Here is an 18,534-nt window from a genome sequence, read left to right as displayed (position 1 = left end):
TGTTTTCCTTTTCGCTTTGAAGAAAACGTGTCACGCCCCGATCCTCGGGCACGCACACATCCTTCTACCTTGGTCGATTTTATAATGCGATATCCCAGGACAATGTATCGCCGACCCTTTCTTTTATTAAGCACATGCGGAAGCAGTTAAAATCCCCAGAAAATAAAACGATGGGATAGAAAAGCAGGGCCATATTTTTCATATTGAAACTTATAACCAAACTTTTATACAAAACATAAACCAGGCAATCTACAACTTTTTACTCTAAACTTTAATCACATCAAAAGGAGATCTCAAAAGAAGATGAATTCTCAGCCATCTCCGTACTCAAGGCCCCTCTCGGGACTATCTTCTTCTTCCAAAAATCCTTCTCCTCATATCTCACCTCCGAGTTCTCCTTCTCGGATTCCTCCTCCTCGCCTCTTCGGGGGTCCCGAAATGGTTTCCCCAAACCGGGATGAGACTACGTCTCAGCGAGTTCTACCCCACTAAGCCCGATTAGTAAACTATTATACTACAGGCTGCCTAAACACGCACGAGGCAGAGGACTTACCTTGGCCTCAGATCCTACCTGCAAGTCAGGACAATTCATAATAGGCACCCAAACAGTCATATCACCGATCGAAGCATCGATCAAATCGACCTAGTCGATTATATGCTAACAAGACCACTCACGGTCATTTCCATTCAGTCAATCAATTCACAACATCAAATTAAAGCAAGGATCAATCGACCTAGTCGATTACATGTCGAACGGACCGTTCTAGGTCATTGATTCCACACCATATATTCTTTCATCGAGTACTCGGTCACGAGCCACATCAATGCTCTCGGGCGTCAACTTCGCCAAGGTGACGTATCCACTAGACAACTGTGTGCGTTCTTTAAAGCGCCGTTTTCGCCAGTGATATCCCAAATCACCGAACCACACATGCCTACAATGATTTGATCAATAGACAATTGCGTGTGTTCTTTAAGGCGCCGTTTTCACCAGTGATGCCCTTAATCACCGAACCACGCATGTCTATAACCATGTACTCAATAAACAATTGTGTGCGTTCTTTAAGGCGTCGTTTTCGCCAATGAGTCCCATAATCACCGAACCACACATGCCTATAACAATGTATTTAATAGACAAGTGTATGCGTTCTTTAAGGCGCCGTTTTCGCCAGTGACATCCTTAGTCATCGAACCATACATGCCTATAACAATGTGAGTACTAGACCGATACGTGCGTTCTTTAAGGGGCCGTTTTCGCCAGTGATATCCCAATCACCGAACCACGTAGGTCCACAATAATGTATGTACTAGACAGATACGTGCGTTCTTTAAGGCGCCGTTTTGCCGATGTCCCAATCACCGAACCACGTAGGTCCATACACCGTGTCTGATCGGTTCAATTCCAGAGTACTTCTGATTCACTCTCGTCATTCTACTCACTTTACAACTCAACAAAGCACTATAAATGCTGAATAAACATACTTGTTCATTTACCAATGAACAATTCAATCTCAATCAATTCCAATCAATTTAGGGTAAATCCCTAAAATATCACAATTTATTCAATTCCATACAACGTGGAGCTCAAATAAATAAACGGACTGCGCCACGACAATCAGCACGAGATTTCAGTCATCGAACATCAACATCTTAATTTCTGAAAAATAATTAATTAAATAATTAATTTCGAAAATTAAATAATTAATATTAAAAATTCAATTTAGCTCAAAATAAAGCCCGATTACATAAACGAACTTCACCACGGTCATCAGCACAATATTCCGGTCTCGGGCCATCTCAGTTGAATTTTCAGAAAATAAATAATTATTTAATTTAATTCCGAAAATTAATATTTAAATACTAAAAATATCCACTTAGGCCCGAAAAGCCTAATTGGAGCCCACTAAGGGTCGGGAAAAATCCTGAGGCACTTCCAATAATTAGTAGACCACGTCTACTTGCTAATTGCACAATCAATTTATCTAAATCACATCACAATGGACTAATAAATGCTAATTTATTTAAATCTAACAACCTAAACATAATTAATTAAAACTAAACCAACCTTAAGCATAATTAGCCAACTAATCCAGGATTAGTGAGATTACTCACCAAATCGCGCGCAAATCGGATCAATCCGACGGCGGCGACGCGAGGAACGACAAACTCCAAAGCGGGCCTCGGGTTCGGGGCCCGGAAACGGCCCAAAAGCGGGCCTAAAGCCGCTGGAAACCCATTCTGTGGGTTTGCTGGATCCGCTACAAAACAGAGAGAAAGAGAGAGGGTTGGGGGCGGCAAGAGGTCGGGAAGATAGGCGGCGGTCCGACGAGGCTGCACGGCGGCTCCGGCGACCTGCTCAGCCACTCACGATGGCTGAACAGAGGCCGAACAGAAACTGGGTCGCACGGCAAGGACGGCAGCAGGCGATGGACGCGCGGACGGCGGGACGGCGGCGAGCAGCGGACGCGCGGGCGGTCCGGCTCCGGTGCGGCGGCAACGGCGGCTGGTCTTCAAGCGACGTCCGCGGCTGCTTCCGCTTTTGTCTCTGCTGGTCATCGCACGAAACAGAGAAGAGGAGAAAGAGGGGTGGCGACGACCGCTAAGGGGGCGAGGGAGAAGCGGAGGCGGGCGGTGAGCGGCGGAGCTGCTCCTGTCTTCAAACGACGGTGGCTGCTGCTTCTGTCTTCATCGGCTTCTGGTTCGCACAAAGAAGAAGGAAGAAGAAGAAGTCGGCTACGAGGGAGAGTGGGGGAGAAGAGAGAGGAGAGAGAAGAAGAGATAAGAGAGAGAAGAGATAAGGTTGAATGGTCAAGGGAGAGGGAGAAGCCAAATTGAAATTGGCCAAGGGGTGTTCGGTCGGTGGGGAGGGGTTGCGCACGAAGGGGGAGAGAGGAGAGAGAGAGAGAGAGAGAAAGAGAAAAGAAAAAGGGAAAGAAAATAATACTTTAACAAGAAAACCCAATTTTCTTATTTCTATTATTTTCCTTTTCTCATTCCCTTTTATTTTCTTCGGGTCTTCGATTTTTCCTCCGATAATTTCTTTATTGAAATTTCGGACCCGTCAATAAATTGACGAAGCGATGAGACAAGATCCTAAAATGAATTGTGACACGCTCGAATATTCGATTCCCAAAACCAATTTAAATTTCATGGTTAGAATCAATCAAACGCGATTTTAGTCCAATCCAACCCATCGAGTAGCTTTTAGGGATTTTACCGCGGATACATCCCTTAACGGCTTCACCCAATAGGTTAGTTAACTCGTGAGTGATCAGCTCAGAGAAAAATGACCATAGGCACGTTGACGACATGCCCATTTCACTTTATCGAAACGGGGTCGAATTTCAGGATGTCACAAAACGAGAGAGAGAGAGGGAGTGTTCATTGAGAGAAAAACGTACGTCTTTTTCTTTAAACAAAACGGTGTGTTTTTCTCTCTCTCTCTCCTCCCTTTTATACCTCTCTCCTTCCACGAGCCCTATTCCCGTGGGCCGGGCTTTCTGGGCCCAACTTGGGCGGACGGGCCTTAAGCCCAATACTAATAAAGCCTTCCAAAATGAAAGAAAAGATGGTGGCTCAGTCCACACCGGGTTTAGGCTGCCGGCTGTACGGTAGTTCCCGGGTCACCAAAAAAATAAAAAAGATGATCAAGCGAATTTCAAAGAGAATGTATAAGTTTTTTTTCTTTTTTTGGGTTTTTATGCTTTTTGTAGCTGCTTGTTTTGGATATGTTAGACATGTGATCTTTATATTTAGGCGAAAAAATGTTTTTGACTAAGGTTGGCGTTGGGTTGGGTGTTGATTCTTTAAATGTCAATTGCATTTACAATTGAATTAAAAGAGGTGAAATTGCAAGTTGTTCTCAGCACCTCATTAAATAAACCAATGGACGTTGTATGTCTCGAGGCGATTTTTGAGTTTCCACATGGATATGCCATGGTCATAGGCCTGTTATTAAACGATCCTACCGGCTAGGCTTGGTTTTTTTTTTTTTTTTTTTTTTTTGGGTCAATGAGGATGGACCCAAATTTTTTTGATCTAACGATTGATCGAGTATTTTTTTTTTGGGGTCAAAATGAAAACATTGTTTGTTTTGAGCCCCGAAGAAAAAGTGATTGTCAAGTGATCAAAAGCCGACCTTTGCAATTATAACAATGTGGGAGGAATTTAATTGAAATTGAAGTTGATTTGTAAGAGCAGTTTATAATAGCAAAAGTTAACCAAAATAATTCATATTTGAGCTTGATTAATCTCCAGCAATGTGGCGAGGATTAAGTTTTATCAGGCTAATATTTAGAGAAGAAAATAAGAATAGATGGCGCACAAGTTAAATTCACATAACCATGAAATTATGAAAGGACACGATGTACTCATCAACAACATAGTCAATTAGTCATGACTTATCATTGTTTTATTGCTAATTGCATAGGGCTTCCAAAAACTACGAAATAACACTCATGCAAGGTGTGAGAAGCACTTGTGTCGATGTTGCTATCACAACCTCGACATCCATGGCAAGTACTTGTCTACCCTTGCGATTAAGGGCTTGGAGGGCACATATAGACGCAATTACAGAAGGGAGGATTGCTGGTGGTGGCGCAGGTGCCTTGAGACGCCGGACCATGCCTTGCAAAGCAACTTTGCTCGCAATCATTGCCTCCAGCTTTACATGTTCCTAGATCTTCCGTGCAAACCGTCGCCACAGTTGTCTTCACCATCAATCCCGCTTTTTGAACAAAAAAAGTAAATAATTTTGGTACCACATTCATGCCTAATGAGAAAGTAGATGTAACATGGATTTCTCGCTCCTTTGAAAGGGAAGAATATAACCTGTGAGCACGAAGACGAGGACGAGGCAATATGCTTGGAGGAGTCTAGCCATTTGAATTGTTTTAATCGTGAAATGACTTGATTCGATAGTTCTATGCAGCTACCAATGCATCTTTGTTTATAGTTGCTAAGTTATTTATAGCACCCGAAGCATAAATTAAGAAAGAGATTTTTGTGTCTTCATTATAACGATTTTGAGATTTTTGAGCGATTAAAGATTTTTCAATAATGAGGAAGGAAATATAATCCGACAAGCATTAATGCTATAATCCGTACTTTCCATTTGCACAACAAGTCTTGGGAAAAATTTGGGGTCCACTCCTAATTTAAGATTGTTTATTATTTTTGTCTCCTTCTCTTGGTTTCTTATTTCGGTAATTTTTTTTTTCTGTACCATTTTATAAGAAATTGGTGTCTCTCTTCTCTACAAGAGAGGCTAGAGTATTCAACAAAGCAAAAAATTGACTTGCAAGACCAATTCTTGGGTTTGAGCCTTTCGCATTTTGACATTCAAAATTATTAGATGCTATTTGTTTGGTATAGCTCGTATATCTTTTTACGAGAGAGTACTCTTTGAAAGGGGCGGTTAAGCAGCTAAAGGAAGAAACTTTTTTTTTTTTTTAAAGTTGCCTAGACATCTTGCTCCTATCGCGCTACGTTCCTGATTTGAAGATCATATCCCTTCTTCTTTAATGGTTATATGGAAATTTTGATGCATTTAGACTTGGCAAAACGTAACTATACTGGCAAATATTTTGAATGGGTAATTGTATAATGCAATTGCAACTGCAACAACTTTCTTTGTCAAGGACCTGATTATTCAATGTAATCAAGCAAAGATAACATTCCATATAATGATGATTAAGGGAGTTTTTTCCTTTAAATAGGCATGGTTTTTAATGCATGTTTAGTATTGTTAATGTTCTAAAGTTATCATATTTTTAATTTTTTTCGGAAAATATCTTTTTAAAAATCGCGTGGTTGTTGTGTAAAAATAAATGAAAATTTCATAATAGATTCCCCACATTAAATAAAAGTTGCGCAGTGAAAATGCATGAACTATATTGTATGGACACATAATAAAGATATAATTAAAAGAGGTAAATCATTAAAACTGCAATTAATTATAAATCTTTTAAAGGTTCTTATTTGTTGATATTTTTGGGAAAACAATTCAAAGGTTGCATTATACATAGATCGCATTGTATCGCATGTGGAGATTTCCCAATATTTTAGGCTTGTGTGTTGAATGTAACGACTTCACCAAGATACGAGTGCTCTGCCATTGAAAGGAAAAACAAATTATTTTATTTCGATGATTACAAATACACATATATGCTTGAAATGAAATGCTTGCAAAAGATAAGAAGGAATGTATACGTATATTTGTGAATGTAATCTTATATATCCATGCCTTCACGGGCATAATTTCTAATCTCTTTGGTCTGATTCTTTTCCTTTTTTCACTTCTTTCTCTCTCCTTTGATCTTTATTGTTCTTCATTACTTACTCTGCAAGTCCAAACCCAGCAACCACAGTAAGACGAGGAGCCCCCACCTTCGCAGCTCCGTAAGCCAACGCACGGTCACCCTCACCGATCGGACTCCTGCGCTGCACATCTCTACCGTTTTCCCTCTCCCTTGGCAATGGAGGTTGTGGTCGCCATGAAGCCCGACCTCCATGGCTGACATTCCCATGGGGAGACGGAGGAGAGTGAGGAAACGGCAAGCACAGAGAGGGGGTCAGAGACATACTGATTGTCCGAATTTGGTCATCCGGAAGTTCGGCAATGGCTTTGGCGGAGCAGTGGCAAACAACCTGAAGGCAATAGAGGAAGAAGGAGGAAGAAGGGGAGAATGGGGTTCTTTATAAAAAATAAAAAAGTAATGACGATCATGCGAATTTGAAAGAAAATGTATAGGGTTGCTTTTGTTTTTTAATGTTTTTTTTTCTTTTTGTAGGTGCTTGTTTGGGATATCTTGGAGATGTGATCTTTATATATTGGTGAAAAAAATTATTTTGACTAAGTTTGGCGTTGGGTGTTGATTCGTGAAATGTCAATTGCATTAATAAGTGAATTAAAAGAGGTGAAATTAGAAGTTGTTCCCAGCACCTCATTAAACAAACCAATTGAAGTTAAAGTAGTAGTTATTGGACACTGCTCCAGCTGTGGCTAGTACTCGACGTTGTGTGTCTGGAGGCGATTTCTCAATTTTTACGTGGATATGCCATGGTCATAGTTCCGTTATTACACGATTCCACTCTAGCTACGCTTGGTTTTCTTTTTCTTTGGGGTCAATAAGGACCGACCCAAATTTTTTGATGTAACAAAATTCAATTCTTTTTGTTTTTTTGGGTCAAAGGAAACACAGTTGTTTGTTTTGAGCAGTCCAGGAAAATGTGATTGTCAAGTGATCAAAAGCCGACCTTTGCAATTATTACAATGTGGGAGGAATTTAAATGAAATTGAAGTTGATTTGTAAGAGAAGTTTATCATAGCAAAAGTTAACCAAAATAATTCATATTTGAGCTTGATTAATCTCCAGCAATGTGGCGAGGATTAAGTTTTATCAGGCTAATATTTAGAGAAGAAAATAAGAATAGATGGCGCACTAGTTAAATGCACATAACCATCAAATTATGAAAGGACACGATGTACTCATCAACGGCATAGTCAATTAGTCATGACTTATCATTGTTTTATTGCTAATTGCATAGGGCTTCCAAAAACTACGAAATAACACTCATGCAAGGTGTGAGAAGCACTTGTGTCGATGTTGCTATCACAACCTCGACATCCATGGCAAGTACTTGTCTACCCTTGCGATTAAGGGCTTGGAGGGCACATATAGACGCAATTACAGAAGGGAGGATTGCTGGTGGTGGCGCAGGTGCCTTGAGACGCCGGACCATGCCTTGCAAAGCAACTTTGCTCGCAATCATTGCCTCCAGCTTTACATGTTCCTAGATCTTCCGTGCAAACGGTCGCCACAGTTGTCTTCACCATCAATCCCGCTTTTTGAACAAAAAGTAAATAATTTTGGTACCACATTCATGCCTAATGAGAAAGCAGATGTAACATGGATTTCTCTTTCCTCTCAAAGGAAGAATATAACCTGTGAGCATGAAGACGAGGACGAGGCAATATACTTGGAGGAGTCTAGCCATTTGAATTGTTTTGATCGTGAAATGACTTGATTCAATAGTTCTATGCAGCTACCAATGCATCTTTGTTTATAGTTGCTAAGTTATTTATAGCACCCAGAAGCATAAATTAAGAAAGAGATTTTTGTGTCTTCATTATAATGATTTTGAGATTTTTGAGCGATTAAAGATTTTTCAATAATGAGGAAGGAAATATAATCCGACAAGCATTAATGCTATAATCCGTACTTTCCATTTGCACAAGAAGTCTCGGGAAAATTTGGGGTCCACTCCTAATTTAAGATTATTTATTATTTTTGTCTCCTTCTCTTGGTTTCTTATTTCGGCAGTTTTTTTTTTTTTTTTTTGCTGTACCATTTTATAAGAAATTGGTGTCTCTCTTCTCTACAAGAGAGGCTAGAGTATTCAACAAAGCAAAAAATTGACTTGCAAGACCAATTTTGGGTTTGAGCCTTTCGCATTTTTACATTCAAAATTATTCGATGCTATTTGTTTGGTATAGCTCATATATCTTTTACGAGAGAGTAGTCTTTGAAAGGGGCGGTTAAGCAGCTAAAAGAAGAATATATATATTTTTTTTAAGTTGCCTAGACATCTTGCTCCTATCGCGCCACGTTCCTGATTTGAAGATCATATCCCTTCTTCTTTAATGGTTATATGGAAATTTTGATGCATTTAGACTTGGCAAAAACGTAAATATACTGGCAAATATTTTGAATGGGTAATTGTATAATGCAATTGCAACTGCAACAACTTTCTTTGTCAAGGACTGATTATTCAATGTAATCAAGCAAAGGTAACATTCCATATCATGATCATTAAGGGTGTTTTTTTCCTTTAAATAGGCATGGTTTTTAATGCATGTTTAGTATTGTTAATGTTCTAAAGTTATCATATTTTTAATTTTTTTCAGAAAATATCTTTTAAAAATCGCGTGGTTGTTGTGTAAAAATAAATGAAAATTTCATAATAGATTCCGCACATTAAATAAAAGTTGCGCAGTGAAAATGCATGAACTACATTGTATGGACACATAGTAAAGATATGATTAAAAGAAGTAAATCATTAAAACTGCAATTAATTATAGATCTTTTAAAGGTTCTTATTTGTTGATATTTTTGGGAAAACAATTCAAAGGATGCATTATACATAGATCGCATTCTTTCGCGTGGGGAGATTTCCCAATATTTTAGGCTTGTGTGTTGAATGTAATGACTTCACCAAGATACGAGTGCTCTGCCATTTAAAGGAAAAACAAATTATTTTATTTCGATGATTACAAATACACATATATGCTTGAAATAAAATGCTTGCAAAAGATAAGAAGGAATGTATAGGTATATTTGTGAATGTAATCTTATATATCCATGCCTTCACGGGCATAATTTTTAATCTCTTTGGTCTGATTCTTTTCCTTTTTTCACTTCTTTCTCTCTCCTTTGATCTTTATTGTTCTTCATTACTTACTCTGCAAGTCCAAACCCAGCAACCACAGTAAGACGAGGAGCCCCCACCTTCGCAGCTCCGTAAGCCAACGCACGGTCACCCTCACCGATCGGTCTCCTGCGCTGCACATCTCTACCGTTTTCCCTCTCTCCCTTGGCAATGGAGGTTGTGGTCGCCATGAAGCCCGACCTCCATGGCTGACATTCCCATGGGGAGACGGAGGAGAGTGAGGAAACGGCAAGCACAGAGAGGGGGTCAGAGACATACTGATTGTCCGAATTTGGTCATCCGGAAGTTCGGCAATGGCTTTGGCGGAGCAGTGGCAAACAACCTGAAGGCGATAGAGGAAGAAGGAGGAAGAAGGGGAGAATGGGGGTTCTTTATAAAAATAAAAATAAAAGTAATGACGATCACGCGAATTTGAAAGAAAATGTATAGGGTTGCTTTTGTTTTTTTAATGTTTTTTTTTTCTTTTTGTAGGTGCTTGTTTGGGATATCTTGGAGATGTGATCTTTATATATTGGTGAAAAAAATTATTTTGACTAAGTTTGGCGTTGGGTGTTGATTCGTGAAATGTCAATTGCATTAATAAGTGAATTAAAAGAGGTGAAATTAGAAGTTGTTCCCAGTACCTCATTAAACAAACCAATTGAAGTTAAAGTAGTAGATATTGGACACTGCTCCAGCTGTGGCTAGTACTCGACGTTGTGTGTCTGGAGGCGATTTCTCAATTTTTACGTGGATATGCCATGGTCATAGTTCCGTTATTACACGATTCCACTCTAGCTACGCTTGGTTTTCTTTTTCTTTGGGGTCAATAAGGACGGACCCAAATTTTTTTTTGATGTAACAAAAATTCAATTCTTTTTGTTTTTTTGGGTCAAAGGAAACACAGTTGTTTGTTTTGAGCGGTCCAGGAAAATGTGATTGTCAAGTGATCAAAAGCCGACCTTTGCAATTATTACAATGTGGGAGGAATTTAATTGAAATTAAAGTTGATTTGTAAGAGCAGTTTAGAATAGCAAAAGTTAACCAAAATAATTCATATTTGAGCTTGATTAATCTCCAGCAATGTGGCGAGGATTAAGTTTTATCAGGCTAATATTTAGAGAAGAAAATAAGAATAGATGGCGCACTAGTTAAATGCACATAACCATCAAATTATGAAAGGACACGATGTACTCATCAACGAGATAGTCAATTAGTCATGACTTATCATTGTTTTATTGCTAATTGCATAGGGCTTCCAAAAACTACGAAATAACACTCATGCAAGGTGTGAGAAGCACTTGTGTCGATGTTGCTATCACAACCTCGACATCCATGGCAAGTACTTGTCTACCCTTGCGATTAAGGGCTTGGAGGGCACATATAGACGCAATTACAGAAGGGAGGATTGCTGGTGGTGGCGCAGGTGCCTTGAGACGCCGGACCATGCCTTGCAAAGCAACTTTGCTCGCAATCATTGCCTCCAGCTTTACATGTTCCTAGATCTTCCGTGCAAACGGTCGCCACAGTTGTCTTCACCATCAATCCCGCTTTTTGAACAAAAAAGTAAATAATTTTGGTACCACATTCATGCCTAATGAGAAAGTAGATGTAACATGGATTTCTCGCTCCTTTGAAAGGGAAGAATATAACCTGTGAGCACGAAGACGAGGACGAGGCAATATGCTTGGAGGAGTCTAGCCATTTGAATTGTTTTGATCGTGAAATGACTTGATTCAATAGTTCTATGCAGCTACCAATGCATCTTTGTTTATAGTTGCTAAGTTATTTATAGCACCATGAAGCATAAATTAAGAAAGAGATATTTGGTCTTCATTATAATGATTTTGAGATTTTTGAGCGATTAAAGATTTTTCAATAATGAGGAAGGAAATATAATCCGACAAGCATTAATGCTATAATCCGTACTTTCCATTTGCACAACAAGTCTCAGGGAAAATTTGGGGTCCACTCCTAATTTAAGATTATTTATTATTTTTGTCTCCTTCTCTTGGTTTCTTATTTCGGTGGTTTTTTTTTCTGAACCATTTTATAAGAAATTGGTCTCTCTTCTCTACAAGAGAGGCTAGAGTATTCAACAGAGCAAAAAATTGACTTGCAAGACCAATTCTTGGGTTTGAGCCTTTCGCATTTTGACATTCAAAATTATTAGATGCTATTTGTTTGATATAGCTCATATATCTTTTACGAGAGAGTAGTCTTTGAAAGGGGCGTTTAAGCAGCTAAAAGAAGAATTTTTTTTTTTTAAAGTTGCCTAGACATCTTGCTCCTATCGCACTACGTTCCTGATTTGAAGATCATATCCCTTCTTCTTTAATGGTTATATGGAAATTTTGATGCATTTAGACTTGGCAAAAACGTAAATATACTGGCAAATATTTTGAATGGATAAATTGTATAATGCAATTGCAACTGCAACAACTTTCTTTGTCAAGGACTGATTATTCAATGTAATCAAGCAAAGGTAACATTCCATATAATGAGCATTAAGGAGTTTTTTCCTTTAAATAGGCATGGTTTTTAATGCATGTTTAGTATTGTTAATGTTCTAAAGTTATCATATTTTTAATTTTTTTCAGAAAATATATTTTAAAAGTCGCGTGGTTATTGTGTAAAAATAAATGAAAATTTCAGAATAGATTCCCCATATTAAATAAAAGTTGCGCAGGGAAAATACATGAACTATAATGTAAGGACACAAAGTAAAGGTATACTTAAAAGAATTGCAATCATTAAAACTGGAATCAATTATAGATCTTTTCAAGGCTGTTCTTTGTTGATAATTTTGGGAAAATAAATCGAAGGATGCATTAGACATATAGATTGCATTGTATCACATGGGGAGATTTCCCAATATTTTTAGGTTTATGTATTGAATGAAGCGACTTCACCAAAATATGAGTGCTCTGCCATTTAAAGGAAAAACAAATTATTCTATTTTCATGAATACAAATACACGTATATGCTAAAATAAAATGCCTGCGAAATATTAGAAGGTATATACACATATTTGTGAATGTAATCTTATATATCCTTGCGTTCACAGGCATAATTTCTAATCTCTTTCCTCTGATTTTTTTCCCCACTTTCTCTCTCCTTTGATCTTTATTCTTCATCATTACTTACTCTTTAAGTCCAAACCCAGCAACCACAGTAAGACGAGGAGCCCCCATCTTCGCAGCTCCGTAAGCCAACGCACGGTCACCCTCACCGATCGGTCTCCTGCGCTGCACATCTCTACCGCTTTCTCACTCTCCCTTGGCGATGGAGGTTGTTGTCGCCATGAAGCCCGACCTCCATGGCTGACATTCCCATGGGGAGACGGAGGAGAGTGATGAAACGGCAAGCATAGAGAGGGGTTCCGAGACATACTGATTGGCCGAGTTTGGCCATCCGGAAGTTTGGCAATGGCTTCAGCGGAGCAGTGGCAAACAACCTGAAGGCAATAGAGGAAGAAGAAGGATGAAGAAGGGGAGAATTGGGGTTTTTTAGAAAAATGAAAGCAAAGATGGTGGTTCAGTCCATTCCGGATTTGCGCATAAATGTACGGTGATTCCCTAGTCACCAAAAAGAGAAAAAACAAAGATGTTCAAGTGAATTGAAAAGAGTATGTATAAGATTGCTTTTTTTTTTTTGGATGTTTGTGCTTTTGTAGTGCTTGTTTGGGATATGTTTGACATGTGATCTTTATATATAGGCGAAAAAAAAAATGTTTTTGACTAAGGTTGGCGTTGGGTGTTGATTCTTTAAATGGCAATTGCATTTACAATTGAATTAAAAGAGGTGAAATTGCAAGTTGTTCTCAGCACCTCATTAAATAAACCAGTTGACGTTGTATGTCTGGAGGCAATTTCTGAGTTTCCACGTGGATATGCCATGGTCATAGGCCAGTTATTAAACGATTCTACCGGCTAGGCTTGGTTTTTTTTTTTTTTTTGGTCAATGAGGACGGACCCAAATTTTTCTTGATTTAACGATCGATCTAGTACTTTTTTTTTTTTGGGTCAAAATAAAGACATTGTTTGTTTTGAGCCTGGAAGAAAAAAGTGATTGTCAAGTGATCAAAAGCCGACCTTTGCAATTATCACAATGTGGGAGGAATTTAATTGAAATTGAAGTTGATTTCGTAAGAGCAGTTTATAATAACAAAAGTTAGCCAAACTAATTCATATTTGAGCTTGATTAATCTCTAGCAATGTGGCAAGGATTAAGTTTTATCAGGCTAATATTTAGAGAAGAAAATAAGAATAGATAGCGCACAAGTTAAATGCACATAACCATGAAATCATGAAAGGACACGATGTACTCATCAACGAGATTGTCAATTTGTCATGACTTATCATTGTTTTATTGCTAATTGCATAGGGCTTCCAAAAACTACGAAGTGACACTCATGCAAGCTGTGACAAGCTTTGTGTCGATTAGGGTTTGGAGGGCACGAATAGATGCAAGAACATAATGGAGGATTGATGGAGGTGTCGCAAGTGCCTTGAGACCCTGGGCCATGCTTTGCACAGCAACTTTGCTCGCAATCATCACCTCCAGCATTACATAATCCTAGATCTTCAATGCAGGCTTTCACCACAGAGGTCTTCATATCAAACCCACTTTTTGAACAAAAGATTAAATAATTTTTGTACCACATTCATGCCTAATGAGAAAGTAGATCTGAAAGGGAAGAATATAACCTGTGAGCACAAAGAAGATGAGGAGGAGGCAATATGCTTGGAGGAGTCTAGCCATTTGGAATGGTTTAATAGTGAAATGACTTGATTCAATAGTTCTATGAAGTTACTAGTGCATCTTTATTTATAGTTGCTAAGTTATTTATAGCACCCGAGAAACAAAAATTAAGAAAGAGATATTTGTGTCTTCATTATAATGATTTTGAGATTTTTGAGCAATTAATGATTTTGAAATAATGAGGAAGGAAATATAATCAGACACGTATTAGGGCCATAATCTGTATTTCCATTTGCACAATATGTTTGAGGTCAAATTTGGGGTCCAGTCCTAATTTAAGTTTACTTATTATCTTTTTCTCCATCTCTTGGTTTCTTATTTCTGTGTTTTTTTTTTCTTCCCATTTTATTAGAAATTGGTGACTTGCTTCTCCATATGAGAGGCTAGATTATTCAAGGTAGCAAAATATTAACTTGCAAGATGTTAACATCTAAATTTTAACTGGGTTTTTTAATCAGGCATTAATTTCTTTTTTTAATCTTTATGTTCTTTTTTCGGATAATAAATAATAAATAAATAAATAGACAAAAAGAGGAGCAGCAGCCCCTTTCCTTCTTTTCTCTCTCTCTCCTTTTCTACCCCCAGGCCTAGCCCCCTTTTCCTTCTTCCTCCCTTTGTCTTCTTCCCCGGTTGGATATACAGCATGCGCCGGAGGATGGACGTACGCAATGCTGGAATGGAGAAGGAACCGGTGACGTACGACGCAGCAGGCGGAGGGGACCCGTCTTTAATGCGAGGCGGCCTAGCTAGAGCCACCTTGACGGATAGGACGCCTGTTCGGCTGGCGGAGGCCGCTCGAGTGCGAGGACCGGTGGCCGAAGCACCGTCGACCGGCCTTCCCTTCGCCTATAAATAGGATGTCAGGGGAAGGCCAAATCCATGCCAAGAGGGATCACCGGCAGCGAGCTTCGAGATCCTCCCCCGAGAGACGTAGGGGAGGCCTGAGGGCGAGCAGCTGGAGATCCGAGGTCGGCCGGAGAAAAGGGAGAGTCAGATCTGGGTGCTGGAGGGTCGGATTCGTAGGAGGAGGGTGAGATTTGGGCGAATCGCGGAAAAATCCGCACCTCTGCCGGACCTCCACTGCGTCGCTGCCGCCCAACACGATCCCTGCTGCCTGTCGTTGCCGCAGCACCACCAATCGCAGCCCCGTCGACCAGCTGCGACTTCGGCTGGGCCAAGATCAACCGCTGTTACGACCAAGCCCTAGATCAACCGCTGCGATTTGTCGCCGTTGTCTTCGTTGGACGTCGCAGAAGGGGGACGTAGGGGGCGAATAGGTTTGCGGTCGTGAACCAGGTAGGGAGCCGCGTAGGGCAGAAGCCCCCAGCCGGGTAGGGTTTCTCCCATTCGGGTCCATTGGGCCCGATCGTATGTGGGCTGATTTTTGTGCAAAGATGGGCCTGTGTTGCATTGTGGGCGTGGACGATCAAAAGAAAAGGAGAAAAGGGATTCAGGCCGAGCCCGCGCTTCGGGTCCAGCCGGGCCAACCGTTGGCGATCCGGGTCGATACCCGGGGATTCGGCCCAGGTCGTTTTTTATATGTTATAATAAAATAAAATAAGTAAATAATATTCTAATAAAATAAAAAGAATAAAAAAAAATCAAAAAAATAATTTATTTTCAATAAAATCAGAAAAATCCAAAATATCCAATGTTTTCCCAAAAAGACCAAAAAAAAAAAAAAGCCAAAAAAATTTAAAAAAAGCCAAAAGTGATTAAATTTTCAAAAAAGATCAAAAATCCAAAAAAATGCTTTTATGATTTAAAAAAAATAGAAAAAGACCCAAAATGTTTTTCCTCCACAAATTCATGGAAAATCCCTTTAAAATCTAAAAAACCTTAAGGTTTAAACAATATTAGGTATTGAAATGACATTAGTGATTAATTAGTGTAATCAAGTTCTCGATCCCAATTTCTTTAATTGCGTAGGAGCAAATATTCCTCCTAATATTTCATCCGGGTTTCCAATCGATCCACCTCAAATTAATTAGTGGCAACTCCTTCTCAAAATTAACTTACACGTTAAAAAATCAAACCATTAAATCATGAATTGGTGGGCTTAGGAGAGTTTAGGTTAAGCCTAATAGACCTAGCCGAACCATTAGCCTCTACAGATGTCCCTAATCGGATGCTGAAAAAAGATGTCACTACAGGTTAGCGACTTCGTTGAGGACAATTTGAGGACTTAGGTCATTTTTTTTTATCTTGTTTAAATGCTTCACTAATTTGGTTTTTTTTTTATATGCAGGTTAGTAGCTTAATTTTTTTTTTTAATTTTGTTAAAATAAATTGTTTTGCGATTATAAACTGCTATTGCATGTTTTAATGTCTTAGCACTACACGTGGCAGACATAATCCGGCCACCGAACCTAGGCTGCCATAGGATATTTAGGATGGTATTAAGAAAGATACGGTTTTGAACGCGAGATTGTGATGTAGAGGTTGCCTTTCTTTTCCTTGAATTTCTTTAGGTAGAGCCGAGGTTAAGAGGGTATGATACCAATATGAGACTGCGACAAGTAGATTCCCCCTTAATTTCTCTAAATCTTCTCAGTTAGACATCGAACCGCATATATCATGTGTATGTCTCTGTGCTTACCATTCTTTAAAAGTAAAGTAATTTATTTACATTTTTTACTTAGTCATTTTTATTGGCCCGTGGCAATTTAGGTAGTTTTCAAGTTCCAATGTATATAAGATGGGAAGAGACGATATCCAGTTTATTCCCGCCCCTAAAGTAGAGCTCTTCAGATGGTGGGGTCAATTGGACCAATTTGCCTAAGAGTGCGTGAAAGCCAAAGTCGGTCATCTTCTATGTTGCTCCAAATCCTTGTTCATCCCGAAGTCATATGGGCCATAGCACATTTTGGTGTCCTATGACATCCACTTTTGTGTTTGGAGAAAAGGGCTAGGCCCTGGGGCCCCGCGGAAAGGGGGAAGAAAGGGGGCTTGGGCACAAAGGCCCAACCCTAATGGCTACTATTTTTTGTTTTTGTTTTTACTTATTGCTTTTATTATTATCCGAAAAAGTAAAAAAAAAGAAAATAAGGATTAAAAAGAGATTAAGGCCTAATTTAAAAACCTAATTAAAATTTAGGCATCAATAGTTGCCCTCTTTTCTTGGGAATACGACCTTTCTCAAGGCATCTATTTGTTGAGTGCCTAATCTCAAAAGACACCGGATGGTTACCCGACCTTTCTTGAGGGATGTGATGGCTTTTCTTAGGGCATCTCGTTTATTTGGGTGCCGGATCTTTGTGAAGGACATCGGATGCTTACAGACCTTTCTCGGGAGATGCGCCGACCTTTCTTAGAGCATCCGTTTGTTGGTGCTGATCTCTCAAGGACACTAGATGGTTACCTAACCTTTCTCGAGGGATGCGCCGAACTTTCTCAGGGCATCTATTTGGGGGGTGCCTGATCTTTATCAAGGACACCGATTGATTACCCGACCTTTCTTGAGGGATCCGCTGGCCTTTCTTAGGGCATCTGTTTGTTGGGTGTCTAATCTCTGTCACGAACACCGGACAATTACTCGACCTTTCTCGAAGGATGCGCCGACCTTTCTTAGGGCATCTGTTTGTTGGGTGCCTAATCTTTGTCGGGGACACTTTGGATGGTTACCCAACCTTTCTCAAGGAATGCGCTAACCTTTCTCAAGGCATTTGTTTGTTGGGTGTCTGATCTCTATCAAGGACACCAGATGGTTACTCGACCTTCCTTGGGGGATGCATCGACCTTTCTCAGGGCATCTGTTTGTTGTGTGTCTGATCTCTATTAAAGACACCTGTTTGGTACCCGACCTTTCTCGGGGGATGCGTCGACCTTTCTAGGCATATGTTTGTTGGGTGCTTGATCTTTGTCAAGGACACTTTGTTTGGTACCCACCTCTTTTGCGGGATGTACAACCTTTCTCAAGGCATCTGTTTGTTGGGTGTCTGATCTTCGTCAAGAACACCAGTTGATTACTCGACCTTTCTCGAGGGATGCACCGACCTTTCTCAGGGCATCTTTTTTGTGGGAGATACCTAAACATTCACAAGCATCGAAAAAATGTACTTGGATATTCACAAGTACTAACTTGGAGGATATCTAGACCTTTGCAGGCGTCGAAGGAGTACTTGGATGATCACAAGTACTAAACTCTGGAGAATACCTAGTCATTTGCAAGCATCGAAAGGGTACTTGGACGATCACAAGTATGAACTTTTGGAGGATACCTGGTCATTCGCAGTATCGAAGGGTACTTGGAGGATCACAAGTACAAACTCTAGAGGGTGCTTGGTCGCACAAGTATCGAAGGGTACTTGGATGATCACAAGTACAAACTCTAGAGAATAC

The sequence above is a fragment of the Eucalyptus grandis genome, chromosome 2, assembly GCF_016545825.1.
Source record: "Eucalyptus grandis isolate ANBG69807.140 chromosome 2, ASM1654582v1, whole genome shotgun sequence".
NCBI lineage: Eukaryota > Viridiplantae > Streptophyta > Magnoliopsida > Myrtales > Myrtaceae > Eucalyptus > Eucalyptus grandis.
Note: the sequence above shows the minus strand (reverse complement) of the source record.